At 40.7% G+C, this 23,281-nt stretch overlaps 1 long non-coding RNA gene across 1 annotated transcript; it reads right to left on the bottom strand.

The window, feature by feature from the left end:
* Positions 1 to 22,134, bottom strand: LOC106887402. The gene is made up of 4 exons (XR_001411879.1): positions 22,032 to 22,134; positions 14,232 to 14,420; positions 12,131 to 12,252; positions 1 to 269 (listed from the first exon to the last, which is right to left on the bottom strand). It is a non-coding gene; the product is annotated as an uncharacterized LOC106887402 (long non-coding RNA).
* Between the last annotated feature and the right edge of the window lie 1,147 nt (positions 22,135 to 23,281).

The raw sequence follows: 23,281 nt of genomic DNA, 5'->3' as shown, positions 1-23,281 counted from the left end.
GGAAGAGATGGCACCAGTTGCGTTTCTTGCTCCATGTGAGAGAGACACTTGAAAAGCTTGGGGGGGAGCAGCAGGTTTGTGTTAATTAGTTTGAAAAGGTAACCTTTCTCTGCCACTGTCTGGCTTTTCTTCCAGCCTGTTTCTTGGAGGCTTTCTTCAAGAGCAACCATTCATCCTGGTGGTAGGTCTCCCTCTCCCCACGGTCCAACCGTCACTGTTGATTGGTTTCGATTGGCATCGGCAGTTGCATTATAAAAGGATTTTGGCCCCTTGGAATAAAAAACAATTTATTTATTTATTTATTTTAAATAGAATGTAATTTTTAAAAGCAGATTGTCCTAATCCCAGCTATTTTTCTCCAGGCCTTTTCAACCCCAAGAAGACATCAGGCTGCGCTTTCCAGCTGCCAGGAACGTAACTGCTGCTTGTGCTGGTGGATGTTTGGTTGAGAACAGGTAAAGTCACCACTAACTGACAGTGCCCTGAATCCATTTTAGGACTAAATTTGTCTTTGTGCATGAAAGCCCTCTAAAAATATGCTGTACTGCCTCGGTGCTAGTGATAAAGCAACGAAGGAAATTTGTTTGTCCGCTTGTGAGTGGGAGTGCCTGCCAGGCTGGAGGGCTTTCCAGCTGCTGGGATGTGGGGAGAAGAATTTTCACAGAACATTTGGGCTGTGCACCCTTCACTTCACAGGTGATTGCTTTTCCTTTGGCCCCTTTACTGCTTGAAATTTATGGGATGAAACAACAGTATTGGGTCCTTGCAGTCTGCAGAATGACGTGTCTGTCGGTATGGACTGTGATTCCAGTGTCCTTAATGCTCAAAATCTCTTCTAGGTTTTTATGCATAGAACAGTTCAAAAGTGTACAGTAAAACAGAGCAAACTTGAATGCTTTATTTTTTCAGTATTAATTTTTTCGTTGAAATAGGATTTCAATGAGTGACTTAGAGAAGTCGATGTCTGTAACGCTTTATGATATCATCCTGGGAAGTATCTAAACATGAGCTCGATATAATCTCTTTAATGAAATTGCTTGGGAGAAAAAGGGGGGAGAGTTATGAGACTAGAGATCATTCAGTGTGATCTTGAGTAAAAGGGTTGTTACCATGTCATCCCTATTTTAACTGTAGAAAGACAGACAGCTGTTCCGGTTGGAATTATTAAAATCTGTGCTTTAAAGAATACTTTCTTTGCAAGAGCCCTTAAGAAAAACAAAAATATAGAAAAGGAATAAAATCAAAAGACCAGTGATGGCATTTTGAAGTACTAGCTTGTTAGCTATATCAACATGAGTTTCCTTCAGTGTCCATCTGTTAGACATGATTAAGGTGGCAGCTGTGCCCTGAGGTAAATATAAAACCTATGAGATAGTGTAATCTTTATAGATCTAAACCAGTAAAGTAACTTTATAAATTATTACAGATGTTTCACATATGGGTGCCTGATCAGGTTATGAATTAATGCCTCAAATACAGACTTGTGTGCTTTTCCTGGCTCCTTGGCCAGCCCCTTTCAAACCATCTCCCTAGATGGATCCCGAATTCCACTGGGGAAGTAGGAGATACAAGTCCTAGAGGTGTATGTGATCGTGGGCCTGGAAGAGGAGGCTGGGCTGAAGGGACATCAGCTCATCCAGTTTTCACAAAGGAAATAATTTGAAGAACTGGTGGAAGAAATCAAAGCTGATTCTCAAGCAAAGCTGTTTGTGCCAGGCCCTGCTCAAAGAAATACATTGGAAAATTTCCATAAAAGCAAGGGAAGGGTATTTAAAATCAGAGATGATCATGGAGAAGAAAGGAGGTGAGATAGCTGGCCACCAGCCCAGAAAGCCAACCACATCCTGGGCTGCATCAGAAGAAGCATGTCACCAGATCGCAGGAGGTGATTCTACTCCTCTGCTCTTGTGAGACCCCACCTGGAGCACTGTGTCCAGCTCTGGAGTCCTCAACGTAGAAAGGTCATGGACCTGTTGGAAGAGGTCCAGAGGAGGGCCACGAAAATGATGAGAGGGCTGGAGCACCTCTGCTATGAAGACAGGCTGAGAGAGCTAAGGTTGTTGAGCCTGGAGAAGAGAAGGCTCCAGGGAGACCTTATAATGGCCTTCCAGAATCTGAAGGGGACCTACAAGAGAGATGGAGAGGGACTCTTTATCAGGGAGTGGAGCAATAGGATGAGGGGTAATGGTCTTAAACTGAAAGAGAGGAGATTTAGATTAGATCTCAGGAAGAAATTCTTCCCTGTGAGGGTGGTGAGACACTGGAACAGGTTGCCCAGAGAAGCTGTGGCTGCCCCATCCCTGGAGGGGTTCAAGGCCAGGCTGGATGGGGCTTGGAGCAACCTGGTCTGGTGGGAGGTGTCCCTGCCCAGGGCAGGGGGGTTGGAACTGGATGATCTTTAAGGTCCCTTCCAGCCCCAACCATTCTATGATCACTTGAGGTTGCTCAGGCTCAATTTAGTATGGACTGATGGCTTTTTACCCAGGCAAGTATCTCCAATACCCTACTTGAAAGAGCACTGAGACAGTGACACACACACAGAGACATGAAGTAATTTTCCTTGAGGAAGGCTTGGGAGTCATCTGACAAGCAAAAAAGAATGATAGAAAGAAAAGCATCGCAGCGAGGAACATAACACAGGTATTTGTGTAGCTCTCAAGAAATGGCTGTGCAAGACCACAAACGGGATCTTATGCAATAAAAATTCAAAAGATGTGAAGTGATAAACTAAATCAAGGATGAAAAATCAAGGCTAAGAAAGTGAGAAAGAAAGAAACCAAGCTGTACCACTCGCAGTTCTCATGCCATCTGTGCATGTGAGGAGGTGCCAGACATAATTTTGCTGATGGATCCTATTTTGAAGGCGCTGTTGAAGATAACACAACTATTGCATTGTCTGTACTGTTATTTTTGTTCTTTCGTACAGAAAATCATCCCAGAATCAGTTTGTTTTCATACTGACTTTGAATAACAACAACAAAAAGACCCCAAAACATGGACTGTTGTAATCTAGGTAGCAAGAACACCAGGATACAGAGAAAGCACAGCACAAACAATAACCACTGAAGGAAAACATGTTCCTTATGTAGGAGGAAAACCATGATTCTTTTTATGTATCAGTCATCTCTAGTATATTGAAGGGACATAAAGCAAGCTGGAAAATACTGATGTAGTAGAGAGAGCTGGGGTTGTTCAGTCTGGAGAAGAGAAGGATCCAGGGAGACCTTATAACAGCCTTTCAGTATCTGAAGGGGACCTACAGGAGAGCTGGGGAGGGACTCTTTATCAGGACGTGTAGTGACAGGACAAGGGGTAACGGTTTTAAATTGGAAGAGGGGAGATTTGGATTAGATATCAGGAAGAAATTCTTCCCTGTGAGGGTGGTGAGGCACTGAGGTTGCCCAGAGAAGCTGTGGCTGCCCCATCCCTGGAGGGGTTCAAGGCCAGGCTGGATGGGGCTTGGAGCAACCTGGTCTGGTGGGAGGTGTCCCTGCCCAGGGCAGGGGGGTTGGAACTGGATGATCTTTAAGGTCCCTTCCAGCCCCAACCATTCTATGATCACTTGAGGTTGCTCAGGCTCAATTTAGTATGGACTGATGGCTTTTTACCCAGGCAAGTATCTCCAATACCCTACTCGAAAGAGCACTGAGACAGTGACACACACACACACCACACAGAGAAATGAAGTAATTTTCCTTGAGGAAGGCTTGGGAGTCATCTGACAAGCAAAAAAGAATGATAGAAAGAAAAGCATCGCAGCGAGGAACATAACACAGGTATTTGTGTAGCTCTCAAGAAATGGCTGTGCAAGACCACAAACGGGATCTTATGCAATAAAAATTCAAAAGATGTGAAGTGATAAACTAAATCAAGGATGAAAAATCAAGGCTAAGAAAGTGAGAAAGAAAGAAACCAAGCTGTACCACTCGCAGTTCTCATGCCATCTGTGCATGTGAGGAGGTGCCAGACATAATTTTGCTGATGGATCCTATTTTGAAGGCGCTGTTGAAGATAACACAACTATTGCATTGTCTGTACTGTTATTTTTGTTCTTTCGTACAGAAAATCATCCCAGAATCAGTTTGTTTTCATACTGACTTTGAATAACAACAACAAAAAGACCCCAAAACATGGACTGTTGTAATCTAGGTAGCAAGAACACCAGGATACAGAGAAAGCACAGCACAAACAATAACCACTGAAGGAAAACATGTTCCTTATGTAGGAGGAAAACCATGATTCTTTTTATGTATCAGTCATCTCTAGTATATTGAAGGGACATAAAGCAAGCTGGAAAATACTGATGTAGTAGAGAGAGCTGAGGTTGTTCAGCCTGGAGAAGAGAAGGCTCCAGGGAGACCTTATAACAGCCTTTCAGTATCTGAAGGGGACCTACAGGAGAGCTGGGGAGGGACTCTTTATCAGGACGTGTAGTGACAGGACAAGGGGTAACGGTTTTAAATTGGAAGAGGGGAGATTTGGATTAGATATCAGGAAGAAATTCTTCCCTGTGAGGGTGGTGAGGCACTGAGGTTGCCCAGAGAAGCTGTGGCTGCCCCATCCCTGGAGGGGTTCAAGGCCAGGCTGGATGGGGCTTGGAGCAACCTGGTCTGGTGGGAGGTGTCCCTGCCCAGGGCAGGGGAGCTGGAACTCAATGATCTTCAAGGTCCCTTCCAACTCCAACCATTCTATGATTCTATGTTTGTGCTGTGAATGCAGGGGATAAGTCACCCCTGATTATTCCACTCTGCAAAGGGCATCTTGCTGATGGCTTAATGGAGCCAGAAGCAGCAGTGAGCTTTGGCATCCTGTCAGTGAGGCTTGTTCCCTTGCTTCCAGAGAAAAGCAACTGACAGCTTTATCTTGCAGCAAGTACTACTGGGCAGCTCTAACCTTTCTGGTAGCAAACTCAGTCCACGCTTCAGTCTCCTGCCCCGATTCACTCTGCAGTGACTTAGAAAAGGACTGTAGTTAATTCCCGTGGTGGAAATACACAGTGCAACTCCAAAATGATGGGGACATGCATCTTGCTGCAGTGACATGCAGCTGACATGCCCCAGGGTGTCTAAAATGACATTACCAGTTGTGTTTAGACTGAAACCTGTCCTTAGAGTGGGGTGATGTGAGTGTGTGCCTGTACATAGATACCTCAAGACAGTAAAGGTAGCAACTGGCCTTTTTGTAACTGCAACAGAAGTTTATCAGTTTGGGGTTTAGTTATTGTTTTGGTTGCTTCATAGGCACCTCTTCTTTTTTTTTTTTTTTTTCTATTTGAGCAAATGCCTAAAATGAGCCCAATGTTGTCATTATTCTGTATGCTTGCTTGATACTGTCAATTCCTGTTGATTACAAGAAGAACTTAACCTATAATGCTGATCTTTTCTGACCTGCTGGCCTGTATATTATCTACCTTTGGTTGTGTGCTGCTCAACTCCTTAAGTTGAAGTAAAAAGAATAGCTGTGGAATATCTGTTTTTTTTTAAACAAAGACTAACTTTGGATGCTCTTTCAGAATTATTTTAATAATAATTTAAAAATATTCTTTGCTTTGAAGATCAGTCTTGGACAGAGGTGACTGGTCAGAACCAAGGCAGCAGGAAGCAGTTTTGGTTTTAAGAGAAAAGGAAACGCACTCCCATGGATGAACTGAACAGAACCACCCTTTGAATTGTGAACTTCTCTCCAAAACAGTAGGCACATCCTACAAGGAGAGCAAATCTAGGGATCCGAAAATTACTTCCACCTTACTTGTGGTGAGACTGATGCTGTTGTTTTAAGCTGCTCCTGTGCCAGGAAGAGCTGCCACTGTTGAATGCAAATACTTCCATAGTCAATACAAGGACAACAAATTATTAAGAGTGTGCCCAGGGGAGGGCAACCAAGATGGGGAAAGGTCTCAAGCACAAGAGATGGTTTGTTCAGCCTGGAGAAAAGAAGGCTGAGGGGTGTCCTTATCTCAGTCTGCACCTTCCTCGAGGAGGGCAGTGGAGGAGGAGGTGGTGATCTCCTCTCTCTGGTGACCAGCGGTAGGACACGAGGAAACAGAATGAACTGCACCTGGGGAAGTCTGGTTGGACATTAGGAAAAGGTTCCTCACCAAGAGTGTGGCCACTCTCTGGGACAGGCTCTCCAGGGAAGCGGTCACAGCACGAAGCCTGTTGGAGTTTATGAAGCCTCTGGATGATGCTCTTAGTCTAATGGTTCAGTTTTGGATAGTCCTGCAGAGAGATAATCTTTATGGGTCCATTCTAACTCAAAATATTCTAAGATTCTACTTGTGGCACCCTTTTTGAAGCATGAGCACAAAAAGAGAGCAATGAGGAGCAAGGTTAAAGACCTTCTGTGCTCCTGTAGCTCCCAAATATCTGTAGTGTTGTGATTCAGTTTTCATTCTGTAGAACTAGGGGTACTAAGGTTTTAGTAGAATATGCAAGATAAAACCCATATGTATCTTCATCAGACTATCCAAACTCTGCTGGTATATAGGTAGGTATTTCCTGATGGTACAAAGGTAGGTATTTTTGCTTATAAAATCTTGACATGCTTTTTATTTTTTTCCACAGTTGAAGCTGTTAAATCCTGTTAAATCCTGTTTGAATGTATTAGTCAGGTGACTTAATGTGATTGTCAGAATTACTGCTTGGTTCAGCAACATTTTGTTTTGGTGATCCTGAACGGTGACACACATGTTTTCCAGAAAAGATGTTTTACCACTCTGGAATATGGAGAAATGACATATAGGACTGCACCCTCAGTGAGTCAGGCTGTTGCATGTCGCTATGGAAATCTCCATAATTGGAAGATCAGTGAAAAGCCATTACTTCCAAGGTACAAGTGTTTTAATTTCTATTTTTCTGTTTAATGTATCTAATAAACAGCTTAGTAAATATGAACCTACTTTTCATATCTTTGTTGTGTACTTACAAATCTCTCTGGATATGGCAAGCATTTTTACATGGTTACTATATGATTTATTGCTTTCATGCTGCTGAAGATTTTTGGTATTTGTATTCTGATTATTTCTTTTTTTGCAACAGAGTGGGCTACTTAGATCAAAACATGACACCTTCCTTGCCAAAAAACCTTATCTACAAAGACACAGAACTTTTCTGTGCAGGGTATCACAAGCATTCAGTTCTTGTAGAGTATATTTCTCAATCTCAGTCTAGTTCTTCTTTGCACTATGTGGGCTTGAAGGTTGACATTTCACGCACTCAGTTTTGTTTGTGTCTTGTTTACTGATTTAGTATTAAAAAAATTTTGTGGAGAAGGAGGACTCGAACAAGAAATCGGGTTGTCACAAAATTAGTCACACTCAAAAGCATGATTTACACGTGCACGTTGATGCTGAACGTGTAAAATAAAGTATTTCTTTTCTAAATATTGCATTTAATACTCATTGCAAAATCTAGCTGATTTGGAAAGTAAGATTTTCTTAATACTGAGAGGGGAGGAGGCTATTTTAAGTGATGCCAGTCAATAATTCTGAAACTCTTTCTAAAAGCTATTCATTTTGATATTTTTTTTTAACTGAATAAAAGGGTCCCCCATGTTTAGGAATTACTGGATTATTCTTGCACCTCAAGAAGTGGCTCAGCACTCCTATTTTTACTGCAAAATGCTAGTAGATGTAGGTAGGTCAAGAGTTAGTCATGTCTTACAGTAAGAATGTAAAAGCACCAAATCAAAACACATTGTCAAAACTTACATTACACTTGTGAAGCATTCACAGCTGAATTTAAAAACTTTACAAGTCTTGTAACGTAAGATTATTCTACCTTAAAATAATTTGATACATGTTTTCTTCATTGGAAGGAAGGTTGGTTTTGATAGTAACCAGTTTTAGTGATCTGCCTATGTATGGAACCCAAATAACCATGCTATTTCACATTTACAGACAATTCATTATGAAGATAATTTTTTCTCCTGCCTTTCGTATTCTATGCATCTATACCACAGGTGAAGTAAAACTGTAATTTAGTATTAGAAACAATCTCTGTTTATCAACTGATCTTCTGATTTTAGAATACTCAATAGCCTATCACTGTGGATACACTGAAGGGGATTGTTAAAATCCCAATGTATTGGTTGATTGAGTTGTTGTAATTAGCTCACTGAGGTAGAAGATGGAGCTAGTCTGGGTGATATTATGCTTTCCATGTACCAATGAAAGAGTTTTTCTGTTGGGCTTTTGCCTTGTTTGTTTTTCTCATCAACAAATAACACCTGCCATTTTTTACATTCATGTGAGTCTGGTGAGGGAACCACTCAATTCTTTTAGCTTTCTGTTTGAGAATATTTTTGCCAGAACCTCAATTAATTATTGCTCTGCTGCAATGGAATTAAAGATTTTGGGAAAGATCAGCACTGTTGGAAGGGGGAGAATGAGAAAGAACAGTTGTCAGCTCTACTTTCCTACTGAAGATCAAAGACCCAAGACAGCAATAAATCTTTTAACTGAGAGTGGAAGTCTGCTATCTTTAGTCTTCCCCCAAATTTGAACAATTTATGCTTTAGGCATCGGAGGGACATCGTTTCTTAAAAACTGAGTGGCAGTGAATTTGTTTACAAAAACTTATTGCAATACTGCACCTAGATGGTCTGCTGTCCAGAAAACTCACTGCACCCCTTTAAAATCCCGAGACTGACTATCTCCCATCTTTAATCTTATTATAAATACTAAAAAGCTGTAGAGAAAAACAACCAAAGTCCTTAATACGCATCTACTTAAACTGTGCCCAGCTCTGAGAAGAAATATGTGTCATTATTCAACAACTTGATTTCTTTTTTTCTCTTTTTTTTTTTAAGCAAAGGTCACAATGGAGAAGTCTGGTAAGCTCAGTGCCAAGGACAGAATGTTGCTGTGAAAGTCTTTTCATCAAGGGATAAAAAAAATTATGATTTCAAGAAGCTGACATTTTTAGTACCCTGCTACTTCAACACAAGTGCATACTGGTATCATTATTTCCAAGTAAAGGACTAATTTATCATGTATTTATCTCTTAATGAGAAAATCTTCTTCATGTCCTTTTAGCATACTTTTGGGGGAGGGAAAAATGAGTTATGTTGTATTTAATCTTTGTTCAGGTCTATAATTTGCTTGAATTTTTTTTATAGAGAAGAGGACTTTTGAAGTATCTGAATTATCCGGCTTTGAAATATTTTTAATTACAAGCCTGTAATTTTGCAGATAGTTATCTCTCTGGTTTTGTTTGTTGTTTCTTAAAGAGAGGTTAATAAAGAACGTGATCTATATGATACAGAGGCTTTTAATTTCCTTTTTTAAACAAGAGCAACAAATATTCAGGCTCTCTCGTGTGTTATGGGACTGGAGAATTTGTCTTAAATTATTGTTTTTATCATTTATTTATTTATTTAAATCTTAATAAAAAACAATGTTACTTAGGAAGTTGGAGAAACAAAAAAAGTGGTTTTAGAACAAAACCTAGGAGGAATTGATAGCTTTCAATAGAATACAATTCTTGCTGATCAGTGAATTCATAGTGAACGGCACAAAAAAGATGGCATGATAAGAAACAAGGATTGTGTTTGGATTTTTTTTTTCTTTAAATGCAAGCATAGTAACACCAGTTAATAATTTCCTTTATATTTTAGGGTTCCTTGCATCAGATGCAACCTCAAGAAATTCCAGTCGAAATTCAGCCTTGCTACCACAAAAAATGAGTCAATACCTGCAGTGACAGACAAATGGTAACTTCTGGTTGTTCAAATTTTATACTTTTTGTTGCAAGTGGTCTTGCATATCTACATATTAAAATAGTTGGGTCAGAAGGTATAACAGCAACAGCACATGGGTGTTACAAAGTTAAAATATCTTTGTTAAGAATTGTGCTGCTGCATTGCTGATCTTGGTAAGAAATTTTCATTGTTTGCAAAAGAATCTCTTTAATAACTATTTCTGTATTAAAAATAACCTGTTCGCCTTGTAGTTAGTAGATCTACTGTGTGTCTGAATGAGAAAAATTTGCTGTTGTCCATTTATTGGACAACTCTTATTGTATAAAAAACACTGTATGATATGCAGTCTCAGGAATAATATATGGATCTGATCAGAAGTCCTACTCTATTAATCCTAATACCTCGCCATAATGCTTGGTCCCCGATTTGTTCGCTTGTACACAGAAAATGCTAAACAGGCTAGAAAGACTGTGATGACATTGGTTGCATTGTACTTCAAAAAAGAAAGGTATGTCTTTTAATTAACAGTGCTGATAGTTGAGGTGATTATAAAATCAGTGATCCAGAAGCAAGGCAGAGATCTAGCAAAGATAAATTCTCAGTAAATCATAAATATTACTAGAAAGGATTCTTAATCTAAACTGCCTTTACTCATAATGTGTGTTTTGTTGGTTTTTTTTCAAACCTTCCTGATTTTTGCTACTTGACATTTAAGATTAAACAATAATCAAGCAATTAACAGTTAATTTAAATAATTAAATAAGTATTTAATAATTTTGTAATTATTAATAGAGGTATTAAATAAAACATTATTTAATTTTGTAATATCCTACATTGAAAAGTATAAACTACTGCACATATAATCATAAGTGTGAAAATTTAAATTTTTTTTTAATATCTTTTGGGAACTAGGTCATTTTATTTAGCTATGTATTTTCAGCACTGTGCTTTCTCAGACAGACCTATGCTAGATGTTCTTCTGAAGAAAATAGTTCTATAAATAAACTTATAGCACAGATTTTGCCAAGATTTACTGTCAGTCATACGCTCAAGCATCTGCAGTAGTAATAGAGAAAGGAAGGTGTATATCTAACTACTTTTTTTGGAATTAATTCTGCAGGGTTATTTCTCCCTTTTTCACGGTATCTGTAATTCCTTTGGTTTTCATTACTAGTACAGACTATTTTTATTACCTTTTTTTTCAAGAATGCCTTATATTATGTAGCAAAGAGTAGTGGTGTTAAGAGGTTGCTGCAATGGTTGACTGTGAATACATGACTGCAGCATGTAGAGTGCCTCTGCTAAGGCAAAAGACTGTCATGAAAATTTTGACTGTTGACGAAACCTTTTTAAAAAATTCAAGTTGACTTGCTAAGATCTAGCAATCACTTTCACAAGAGCAAACAGAACTTCTCCTGCAACTATATAATAAGTGAAGTAAGAAACCCCTTCATTTTCTCCTTCAAAGCATGTGAGCCCGTAATTCCTATGATATTTAACCGCAGTTTGTTTCTACTGTATCTTAAAATATAGGAATGCGTCACCCGGCAAATAGATGGAACAAATATGCAACAAGGAGCTTGAACTTCATGCTACAAAGAGATGAAATCCGGGAGGCTTCGAATGTGGGAGATGAGTCTTGACATTTAGAAAATGTTCTCAAATGCTGAGTGTTTCCTAGAGAGGAAACAGTTTTGTTTCTCACTGTCTTTTGTGGTGATTAGGTCTTGTTCTGAAGCTGAAAACAGAACTTTTAGGTTTTAATCCCCAGAAAGGCTTTCAACAAATTTCAATGGCTTCCTTTGTGAGGTTTCTCTTCCAGAGCACGCTTACAGGCAGTCACTTACAAAGGTCCAGCCAGAACAAGGGTGCTTTAAGCTGCCTCAGGTTTGTTTATGAGGGCCTTCAGATCAGCTCTTCACAGCCAGAAGCCCTTTACAGTAGTCCCTGCCCTGCTAGTGAAGGCCCTGGTCATTTCTGAGACACAGCCTGGAGGCCTGTGTGAAGAATGAGGGAAAAAGAGGCCTGAAAAAGGTTCTGGAAATCATCAAACATTTCACACTCCTCCGAAACAAGATAAACCATATCTGTGTGCTTGGCAAACATTACCCTAGACTATTTTGGAAAGATTTGCCAGACTCTTTCTGGTGGACATTCTACCACTTCCCTAGGCAAGACATTTCATTCCTTCCCTAGCTTTATCTTTAGAAAGCTGCTTTTTTTTAATGTCCAGCCTAAATTTTCCTTGCTTCAGTTGTGGCAAACATATCTTATTTCCCTTCACAACAACTTCTTCGTGACAAAATGCATGTTGACTCTTGCTTGCTGTCATGGTGCTACTCAAAAATAATGCTGGATGACTCATTCCAGTCTTTTTTTTTTTTTTCCCTCAAACAATCAAACCAAAATTGACTGGTATGTAATTTCTTACCTCTTTCCTTTGTCCTTCCTTAAATGAATCACTATCCCAACCTTCTGGTACATTCCAAATCCTTCAGAAGCTGTCAGAATAGCACCAAGTCCTAGCGTTGCTTCAGCTTTTTCTTTAAACTCCTGTAAGGAGCAAATCAGCTTGAACTAATTCGAAGGTAATTTTCTATCTGTTTGTACAGAACCAGCTCCTTTTATCCCCTTTTCCCTCTCTTTTCCCATGCTTGTTCCTCCTCAAACCATCTTGATTCCCTCCCTTTCCCCCGCCTTGGGTTCCACCTCTAAACAAGCCATGGCAAGTCTGGTACAACCCCAAAAGGCTCTTCAGCTGTGTCCTATGCCATGTGCCACCACAGCCCGGCTGTGACCCCAGTGGTGGTGGGTGGTCCTGAGAACCTCTCCTGCAGGCTCATTGTCTGGGTCTCTCCCAGGACAGTCTTGGGATGGGCTGGGAGGGGGTCTTCATTCCCTCTTACTGGGTTATAGGGGTTTGCCCCCCTGCTGCTGCGCCTCTGTGCTCCGTCATGTTTGTGGGGATGAGCTGTTTATCACATAAACCAACACTGAACCAAATCATGTAACCCAATTTTAGATCTCTTAATGTGTTATCTGCAAGCCACAGAAAACCAGGACGCATAATCAGCTGGCTGTCTCTTGTAAGAAAAATTAAGATAAGGATAAGGAGCGGTGCTCACGCTCTGGATCGCTTGCCTTACGATAACAGGCTTGAGATCCTCTGCTTTTGAAAAGGATGTGAAGGATTTTACAGTTACACCAGGAGATTAAAATGTGGAAAAAATAAATTATGGTACCTACTAGAAGTCACTCCAAATATAAATTGAAAAAAATATGCAACGGAAGTAAAACAAATTGAGGAAAAAAAATTAATGGAAAAAACAAGAGCTGGAAACAGGCCACATGTCTAGAGCCAGGACAGTGTTGCAGGAAATGTAGTGTTCCTTGCCCTTCCTCTTGCAGTCCCTGAATTTTTCCTGGAGGAGCCCATTATCATTCATGTATCTCTGTAACATGACCCATGACCATGAGCCAGCAATGTGCCCTTGTGGCCAAGAAGGCCAATGGCAGCCTGAGGTGGATTAAGAAGAGCAAAGCCAGTAGGTCAAGGGAGGTCATCCTCCCCTTCTACTCTGCCCTGCTGAGGCCCCATTTGGAGCTCTGTGTCCAGTTCTGGGCTCCCCAGTTCAAGAAGGACAGGGAACTGCTGGAGAGGGTGCAGCAGAGGGCTACAAAGATGATTCAGGGATTGGAGCATCTCCCTTATGAGGAGAGACTGAGAGAGCTGGGACTCTTTAGTCTGGAGAAGAGAAGGCTGAGGGGAGACCTTATTAATGCTGACAAGTATCTCAAGGGAGGGTTGAAGGAGGAGGGAGCCAGACTCTTTTCAGTGGTTCCCACCGAGAGGACGAGGGGCAACGGGCACAAGTTGGAACATAAGAGGTTCCACTCAAATATGAGGAGAAACTTCTTCACGGTGAGGGTGACGGAACCCTGGAACAGGCTGCCCAGGGAGGTTGTGGAGTCCCCTTCTTTGGAGATTTTCAAAACCCGCCTGGATGCAGTCCTGAGTAACATGCTCTAGCTCTAGGCAATCCTGCTTCAGCAGGGGAGTTGGACTAGATGATCTCCAGAGGTCCCTTCCAACCCCAGATCATTCTGCGATTCTGTGTAAAGCATACTGCAGCTTCTGAACACCTTACATGGTAGCAAAACATGCCATCTTAAACAACAGTGTGCAATTTTGAAGGTGCCATTTCTACAAAATGCCTAAAGACTCCATCTTGCTCCTGAAAATGTGGTGTGTAACAAAGAGAGCAAACTCATTCTCTGAAGAAAGCATGGAGGGCTCACTTCCCAATGCAATGCCAGGTAAGGAAAAAGAGCATTCTGGCATATTGATTTTCTAGCTGGCTAAGTTAACATTTGTTATTTTTGCTGTGTTTATGGTTGCTACAGAACAGATTTTATATTAGTAGTGCAATTCTAATATTGCTAATTAGTCCCTAAAACACTAACTCATTGACAAGGAATTCCTAATTCTACTTATACGTTCGGAAAAAGTCAGATTTTAATTTTTCTCTTACCTTTACTGAATGTTCCTCTTGTTATTGCCCGTAGAACAAGAACAAATGCCCACATGTCAATATGTTTACAGGCATCAAAGCCATCAAACAGAATCGAGTCCTCAGGAAGTTCTGGTGCCATGTACCATTTCATGCCAAGCCTAGGATTGTTTCCAACATCTGATCAGTTCTTTGTCCAGGAGCGCCTAACTGCAAGGCATAAAATTAAGATAAAAAAATACTTTAAAATGAAAACATAATTCACAATGCTAATTTCAAATCTGTATTAGATTTAATCAATCAGTATTATCTATTTAATACCAAATCAGGTATGTACTGAGGCTGAAGTGCTACAGCAAAGCAGAAGTTCTCTAAGAGGAAGTGGCAGATTATTTCATGTATGCTAATTAAACCCTGAAATTACTGGGAAAGTAATATTTTTTTTCTCATATCTTCAAAGCTAGGATCTACAGAACAGCAAAACCCACATCAGATGACTTTAAGACCCTGTAAGTACTTTAAAGATAAAATTTTGGTTGTTTTTGAAAATACTCCTGCACCTTTAAACATGCATGATATTAAAATGCAGCTTGATAAAGTGCACTGACAGTTCCCCCTTCCCCAGCTTTCATCCCATTATTGTGTCCTCCTTATTTGCTATTTACTGAGTTAATTTAAAAGACGGGTTGACATAGTGCTTAGTGACATGGTTTAGTGCTAGTTTCTATCAGAGTTAGGCTGATGGTTGGACTAGATGATCTTAAAGATCCCTTCCAACCTCGACAATTCTATGATTCTATAAAGGACATCACAAACCATTTAATTTGTGACATGACTAAAGTACTTAATTTACTTATTGGGCACTAGTAACAACGTTTTTAAACCAAGGTACTTCCTCATTTTCTCCTTTTAAGATGCTATGAGTAGGACTTCATGACATTTTGGACAATTCTATGATTCTATAAAGGACATCACTCAATTTAATTTGTGACATGACTAAAGTACTTAATTTACTTATTGGGCACTAGTAACAACATTTTTAAACCAAGGTACTTCTTCATTTTCTCCTTTTAAGATGCTATGAGTGGGACTTCATGACATTTTTGAAAGGTTATTTATTCTCAGGCTTTCCCTGAGAAGAGTGTAGGCACCCAGAAAGGTGAGGGGCTCACAGCTTTGTTCTTGGATGGAGACACCCACATCCTGCCTCTGTTCCCCTGGAGGAGCAATCCATCTGGAGGATGGCAACCCACCAGGAGAGCGGAGGATTTAGGAAGGAGCAGGCGCCGCAGGAACCCAGGAAACTGAAGCATGAAGCGTATATAACATTTACATCCTTCCAAGCATGTAAGTCAATGTACTTTTTTCCAATTTCAATTTTAGTTTTATGTATCTTCAGTCTTGATTTAGGTCCCTAAATTTTACTTGGATTTTGCTGTGTTTTGTGTACACATATATATGTATAAAATTCAGATATCAATTATGAAAGAGATCAGGCCCTTAGTAATTTTTCAGGTCTGGTTTAGTTTCACTACCCAAGAAAAGTAAATATAAGCATTTTAAAGGGAAAAGTAATTCTTTTTCAACCTCAGTCATCAAAGACAGTAAGAATTTAGCTATGAATTTTTGAGTATATGGTGAGGGAGCTTTAAAATCATTATTTAGGATCTGAATTCTGATCTGTTGTCTGTGATTTCAAAATTAGCAAGTTGTTTTGCTATAGTGTGCATTCCCTAAAGCTGCCTAACAGAGTTAAGTTTCATTTGATCCTCGTGTCCCTGTGTAGTGATGATGAGGAGAGGACGCTGGCACATGGAGGACCCGGTGACCCACATCTCAGTGTGCCTGGGGCTGCTCTTGGCCCTTGGCCATGGGATGGATTCACCCAGCTCACGGGGAGCGAGGAACCTGTGCCAGCCCTCGCTGCCCTGTCCCAGTGCACCACCCCCTGCTCTCATCAAAAACCACCACCCCCTCTCTCCGCTCTTCTCAGACACGTGCAGCTTTTCCTTTCCCAGCAGAGACATCAGAGTTCTCTAATAACTTCCTTCCCTGCTAAACTTAAGATGTAAATTATGCTTATATATTTTTATTACAAAAAAGTTACATTATTACAAGAGGTTAGACTAAATAAAGTACCTTTTGACATTTTTATTAAGGTATTTTGAGAAGCATTCAGGATGAATGCATACTAGCCAAGTTCTTCCCTAATTCGCTCGTGTCACTCAAGTGTAGGTACGAAAGGGAATAGGCATTGAGCTCTAATTCACATCATTACAATGTCATCTTGACAGAACTTGCTAGCTAATGTATGGAATAGCAAGAATAAAACAGTTTTATTTTAGCTAAAACTGATTAGTTTTAGTTAGCTTAGCTAAAACTGATTTAAATAGCGTGATGCAAGCCGGCTGCAAAAGATGGAATTTTATGCCTTCCCCTTTGTTTTTTATTTTATCTGCCAGTCTACATTGACTTTTTTTTTTCTGTTTGAAACTAGAAGCAAGTGTATAATTGTCAATTAGCAGCATAAATGATTTCATACCGCCCACACCCATTTTTGCAAAGCTTGCAGACTGTGTTCGTACGGAAATATATGTATAGCAGTGAATGACTTACACACGGTTCTTCAAAGATTACTAATTGAGAGAGTATTCTAATTGCTAAAACGCAGAAGAAAATGTATAAAGCGCTTTGGGTGCTTTAAAATATCTCACGGTAGGTGCAGGCTAAGATGTAATTTTTAACACAGTTCCACAGCGTAACAAAACATAAAAATAACCTTTCGAAAATATTCCAGCAGCAATTTGGTCCCTAAACACCATACGGAGAAGTAACTAATCCTACACACGACTCGATGATTCAGTGGGATAATCCACAGAAGAATTTCCATATGGTATTCTCAGTTCTCAACACCTCTTTTTCTATCATCTCCAACCCATGCTTATGATACGCTGGCAGATGCACTGAAGCCTGAGTTGAAAAGCAAAGTGAATATCCTTTTTATCTGTGTTCAAAGACATATATGTGTCATCACTTGCTAAATGCTGTTACTTGTCTTCCCGTATGGTGAACCAAAGCCAAAAAGAAGAGGATTTTGGCTGGCATCATCACAGCACATCTCTGCTATGGTACAGGTGTGGCAGACTTGAGAGACTTGAGTTTAGATTTGGATTTAGATCATTAGCATGTTTGAAGGATTCGACTGGACTGAACACGATTCCATTTGAAAAAACTCTTTTTCCACATTTTGAAGGGATCAGTTTCCTACTCCCTGAACTCCAGAAACTTCCAGTATGGTTTCCCCCATTTCCAATTTCTCAAACAGGAAAAAAACTTTTTTTCTTCTGTCAATCCCTTCATGTTATTCCAGAAATCAAATTGAAATTATCTTTTACCTGAAGGTACTCCACACACTTGCTAACAACTCAGGCCTATGTATAGTAGCCTTGAAGGCAGCAAATTGATAGTTACATTGATAGTTAACTCCATTATAGAGAGCATGCAGTACAAAGACTATGGAGCATACAACATATTATAGAGAGTAAAAAGCATCTGACCAAATAGTGTAACTGTAAATTTATCTTGGTGACATTTTATTTAGGCATTATTTTTAGCATCACCTTCTGTAACGGGGAAGGATGTGGTAATTAGGCTTTAGTGACGCAGTTTTTCTGTGTCAAAGAGAATGAATGGTATTGGGCCTTCCATCAGTCCACAACCCATTTTTAAATTATCCACTCCAAAGAAGTACATTTTACTTCACTCAGCATTCCCATTTGAAGAGAAGCAAACATGTCTCTAATCCCGTAACTGATTTCAGGTGTGTAAAATGTAGACCAACAGGTGATTTCAGTTTCAGGTCATTTGCTCTGTTGAGAAAAGTTACGCAACGTAAAGCAGACCCAGATTTTTATGGTATCTTTTCTGAGCATCAAAACTGATGTTCATCAACAAACATGAGATTTCAAATTCCTTCCCAAAACTACAGAATAGTTTCTTAACTTATGCTCACTTGATGATGCCAGAATCTTATTTACTACTTTATTATTACCTTCAGAGCAAATTGTAATTAATTATATACTCCATGTTTATTTAATCATTTTCAGTTGGCTGTCCTTCCAGACTTGTTGTATGCAATACTAATTATTTGCCTAGAGCAAGATTTTACAAACTCTTATAAGGACCACATGTTCAACTTGCTTTAAATTAATTGTGGACATTGTATTTGCCATTAATGTACATCTTCATTTGCTTTAATTTCACATCTGTGTTGCTTTATATACAACTCTTTTTACCAGTGTAATAGCAGCCACCAAACCTTGCCTTTGTGTTTTATCTTTTAATAAAATTGTTACCAAAAAAACCCCACATTCTAGTTTCCTGGTTTTAAAAAAGTGAAGTAATTTGAAAAGAAATTAATCTTTCTTATGCATTATTTGCAAAGTCAGCTGTAAAATGCTGCCTGAAATCTAACGGAGAAAAAATAAAGTAGCTAAGGTTTGCCTGAACAAAAAAAGTTTGCCTGTTTAAGAACAAAATCTCTTGGAAAGAGGCTTCCTTGTGGAAGAAATAGGCAACAGCGTCGCTTACTGCTGGTCCCACAATTCCTACCAGTTCACACAGGGATGTGTTTGAGGCAGCTGTAAAGCCCTACCTGGTTCCAACTGAGAGATGAAGCAGAACAAGCCCAGGCACAGGAAAGCTATTCAACACGCACTGGAAATCTGGCACAGGCTTATCATGCAGGTATCTACTTGTTGATACACAGATTAGACCAATTAATGCTAATTAGGGTAAGTCTACAAATGCTGTTAACTACCTTTCTGATTGTAAGGTGTAGATATCCCACAAACTGCAGCAAAGCAATTAAAAAAAAAAAAATTCTTATCTAAATTACAATGGAAATTACCAAGAAGGAAAACCCTACTGCCTTCCAGTAATGAGATAAAAACAGAACCAGAAGGTACACAAGGTGAAAACAACCTTTATCAGACAAAAGTGCTGTGTTGGGAGGAGTAGCTCTGTATTCGTGAAGTTTTTAAAAGGTTAGGGAGCCAATTTTATGGTGCAAGAATTTATGTACATCTCAAACCAGGTAAAACAGTATGTTAAATTCCAATATAGCACAGTATGTTTTCAGTCCAGAGAATACTCTGTTGAAACGTATAGATACACCATATTGACAATATGGTTCTCTGGATTTAAGAAAAATGCAGCATCTTTTCACTTTCTGAGGGGATCCTGACCAGGTCAGATCCCTTTCAGTAGAATGTGTGTTTGGACCAGTAATTCAGACTATGACTACAACAGAGTCTTCACCTACTGCTGAGGGAGGCTTCAATGTAAAATACATAGTAATGTTCAAACCTTTTAACGTTTCAGCAATTTTTAAGATAAGGAATCAGGATCAAACGCTGCTCAGAACAAATTACAATGAACTAACTATTCAAGCTAATACAAAAAATGAAGCTGAATGAGCAGAATTCATTATATTCTAAGCAACAAGAAACACAGCATATAGAATAAAATATTCCTCTTCCCTTAGCAGTTGACAGGAGCATAATAAAACAAGATATATTTGCAGGAGGGTGTCTGTCTCATCACCAGAGTTAAAAAATTTGCTGTCAGTATATTTGTAGCAAACTGCTTTACGCGGAGGCATTTAATTATTTCAAGCCCCAAAATTCCACTTCTCATTGTTAAACTTGAGTAAAAATCAATGTCAAGTGGGTTCTGTGTTAAAAAGACTGATATGCATGGTTTAACTGGAAAACTGTAGCCTGCAGATTCAATTTCCAAATGCCCAAGGAACAAGAGTCTTTGCTTTCTAGAACAATTAGATTAACATTTATACTGTCCTTACTGAAAGCCAAATTTTAAAAGCTTATATTATTTCAAAGTTCACATTTGCTTCTTCAAAGTGAAGGAAATACTTTCAGTGGTCTGTTATTTCTTCTAGAACTGAAGCAGGGACTTGGAGTGACAATGCAGAGCCTTTAAATTACCAGACATACTAACAACTTTTCTCTGCCATTTCGCTTGTGGGGCAAATTAATGCTGGTAATGACTTTGCACGTTAATGGCTTTCAGGGGATGCAGACTGCACAGCAGTTCAGCCTCATCCAAAATCCAGCCAAATTAAACTATTTAGAATAAGTGGGGGAAAAAGTGCATCTAATCTGTTCAGGTCCCTTGTATTTTCAGAGAAACTAAACCAGCCCGCAAATTTGGCCATCTGGCTCATTTTGCTTTGGGATCTGCTGCCACCTCGTGGGCCCATGATGGATGTTAAGTCCCGAGATAGATCATTTCTGTCCTGGTGTTAAGAGGGTTTTTTTTTATAATCAGGTTACATTTGCCACTTTTCCATTCTTTGAATTCACAATTACAGCAACAACATTAATTTGTTAACTTCAAATTAAAATACAGCTAGGTGTACTGCTGTTTCTTACAGCTTTGCTCCATAAAGAATTAGTGCAATTTAATCCCTCTGTGCCAGTGTAGATGCAGACAGACAAGACACTGAACTTTTTCCATCTCATTGGAGTATTCTCCTGCATTACACAAACATAGAATGGTTGGGGTTGGAAGGGACCTTAAAGATCATCCAGTTCCAACCCCCCTGCCCTGGGCAGGGACACCTCCCACCAGACCAGGTTGCTCCAAGCCCCATCCAGCCTGGCCTTGAACCCCTCCAGGGATGGGGCAGCCACAGCTTCTCTGGGCAACCTCTTCCAGTGTCTCACCACCCTCACAGGGAAGAATTTCTTCCTGATATCTAATCTAAATCTCCCCTCTTTCAGTTTAAAACCATTACCCTTCATCCTATCACTACATGCCCTTGTAAAAAGTCCCTCACCAGCTTGCTTGTAGACCCCCTTCAGGTACTAGAGGGTCTCCCTGGAGCCTTCTCCAGGCTGAACAACCCCAACTCTCTCAGCCTGTCTTCATAGGAGAAGTGCTCCAGCCCTCTGGCCATTTTTATGGCCTTCCTCTGGACCCACTCAGGTCCATGTCCTTCCTACGTTGAGGACTCCAAAGCTGGATGCAGTACTCCAGGTGGGGTCTCACCAGAGCAGATTGGAGGGGATAGAATCACCTTCCTGGACCTGCTGGCCACACTGCTTTTGATGCAGCCCAGGATGCAGTTGGCTTTCTGGGCTGCCAGTGCACATAACTGAAAAACCCATTGCCTTGGGTTTTTTTTCTGGACCATCTATGAATTTGATACTGGAATTAAAGAGCACTGGGTTCCTACAGATTCTCCAGGCTGTGGAAGACCATTGGGTCATTAATAATTTGGTAGCTTGTGAGACTGTCTTTGGAGGAGGCATCCATTGGGATTGACAGATAGAAAAAGGGATATAAGCAGTTTGTGGGTTCTGGGTTCTTAAAAATGTTCCTGTTTTACTATCGCCAGAAAATCTGATAATGGGAAGCCAAGATGCTCATCCAAGAAGCCTAGAGACGTCAGAAGCTGTTCCGTTCACCTTGGAATGGCCAGACTTTGAGGCAAAATAGTTACTAGCTATGAAATGAGCAGTAACTCAAGTTTGCTTTGACTTCATTGAATACCTTAGATTTAATGTCTCTTGAATCCTAAAAAAAAGTGAGGTAATTTGATCTCTATGGGGAAAAGAGCCTGCAGTGGTGGCCCTACTGTAGGGCCACTGTAACTGAAGAGGTTTCTTCAGTTACAGACTGAAATAATACCTGCCCAAGCCCTGCTGGTAGCTTGTCCCTGATCAACCACTGGTGCCCGGAGCGAGTGGCAAGAGCTGATGCTGCATCGAGCAGTCGCAGCCATGATGGCCTCCTCACCTGGGTACATGTGGGGTGTCCTCCCAGCCGGTGGCCCACGCTTTGTGCCCCTCAGCTCCCTTCTCCCACAGGGTCACTGGAAGCACAACGTAGTTTCAGGCTGCAATTTCAAGCAGAAAACAGTGTTACACAGAAGGTTTACAACCAAGACTCCGAAAGCCGCCTGTAGAAATATATTCATAACGTGGCTGTTATTTAAATAGAAACAAACTGATTCAATGGAATCGTCTCCTTCATGAAAACTCTCTCCTGAACGCTGTTTCTTCTCTCTTTACAGAATCGCAGAATCATCATGGTTGGAAAGGACCTCTGAGATCATTGAGTCCAACCATAAAAAAAACAAAAACAACAAAAAACCAACAACACACACAACACCCCACCACATCACACCCACCCACAAATCAATAGTCTCGGGCACTAGAGCCTGCTCCGAAGTGCCATGTCTACACGTTTCTTAAATACCTCCAGGGATGGTGACTCCACCACCTCCCTGGGCAGGCTGTTCCAGTGCCTGACCACCCTCTCAGGAAAGTCATTCTTCCTTAAATCTAATCTAACCCTCCCCTGCCCCAACTTCAGACCATTTCCTCTGGTCCCGTCATTATTCCCTTGGGAGAAGAGGCCAACACTCACCCACAGCCTCCTGTCAGGGAGTTGTAGAGGGCAATGAGGTCTCCCCCCAGCCTCCTCTTCTCCAAACTAAACATGCCCCGTTCCCTCAGCCTCTCCTCATAGGATTTGTTCTCTAGACCCCTCACCATCTTGGTGGCTCTCCTCTGGACATGCCCCGGCACTTCAATGTCCTTCCCGTAGTGAGGGGCCCAGAACTGAGCACAGCACCCGAGGTGAGGCCTCACCAGTGCCCAGTACAGAGGAACCATCACTGCTCCTGCTGGCCATGCTGCTCCTGATACAGGCCAGGATGCCGTTGGCCTTGATGGCCACCTGGGCACACTGCTGGCTCATGTTCAGCCGGCTGTCCACCAACACTCCTAGGTCTTTTTCTGCTGGGCAGCTTTCCACCCACTCTTCCCCAAGCCTGTAGCGTTGCCTGGGGTTGTTGTGACCAAAATGTAGGACGCAGCCCTTGGCCTTATTAAACCTCATCCCATTGGCCTTGGCCCATTGATCCAACCTGTCCAGATCCCTCTGTAGAGCCTTCCGACCCTCAAGCAGATCAACGCTCCCAACACTTTAGCCCGCTTTGAAGCCATACCCGCCCTAAGCCTCCCTCCGGGCACCCACTTGCT

This window comes from Calidris pugnax, unplaced genomic scaffold (assembly GCF_001431845.1).
Source record: "Calidris pugnax isolate Ruff unplaced genomic scaffold, ASM143184v1 scaffold8, whole genome shotgun sequence".
Classification (NCBI taxonomy): Eukaryota; Metazoa; Chordata; class Aves; order Charadriiformes; family Scolopacidae; genus Calidris; species Calidris pugnax.
Note: the sequence above shows the minus strand (reverse complement) of the source record. Positions and strands in the feature narration are given on the sequence as shown.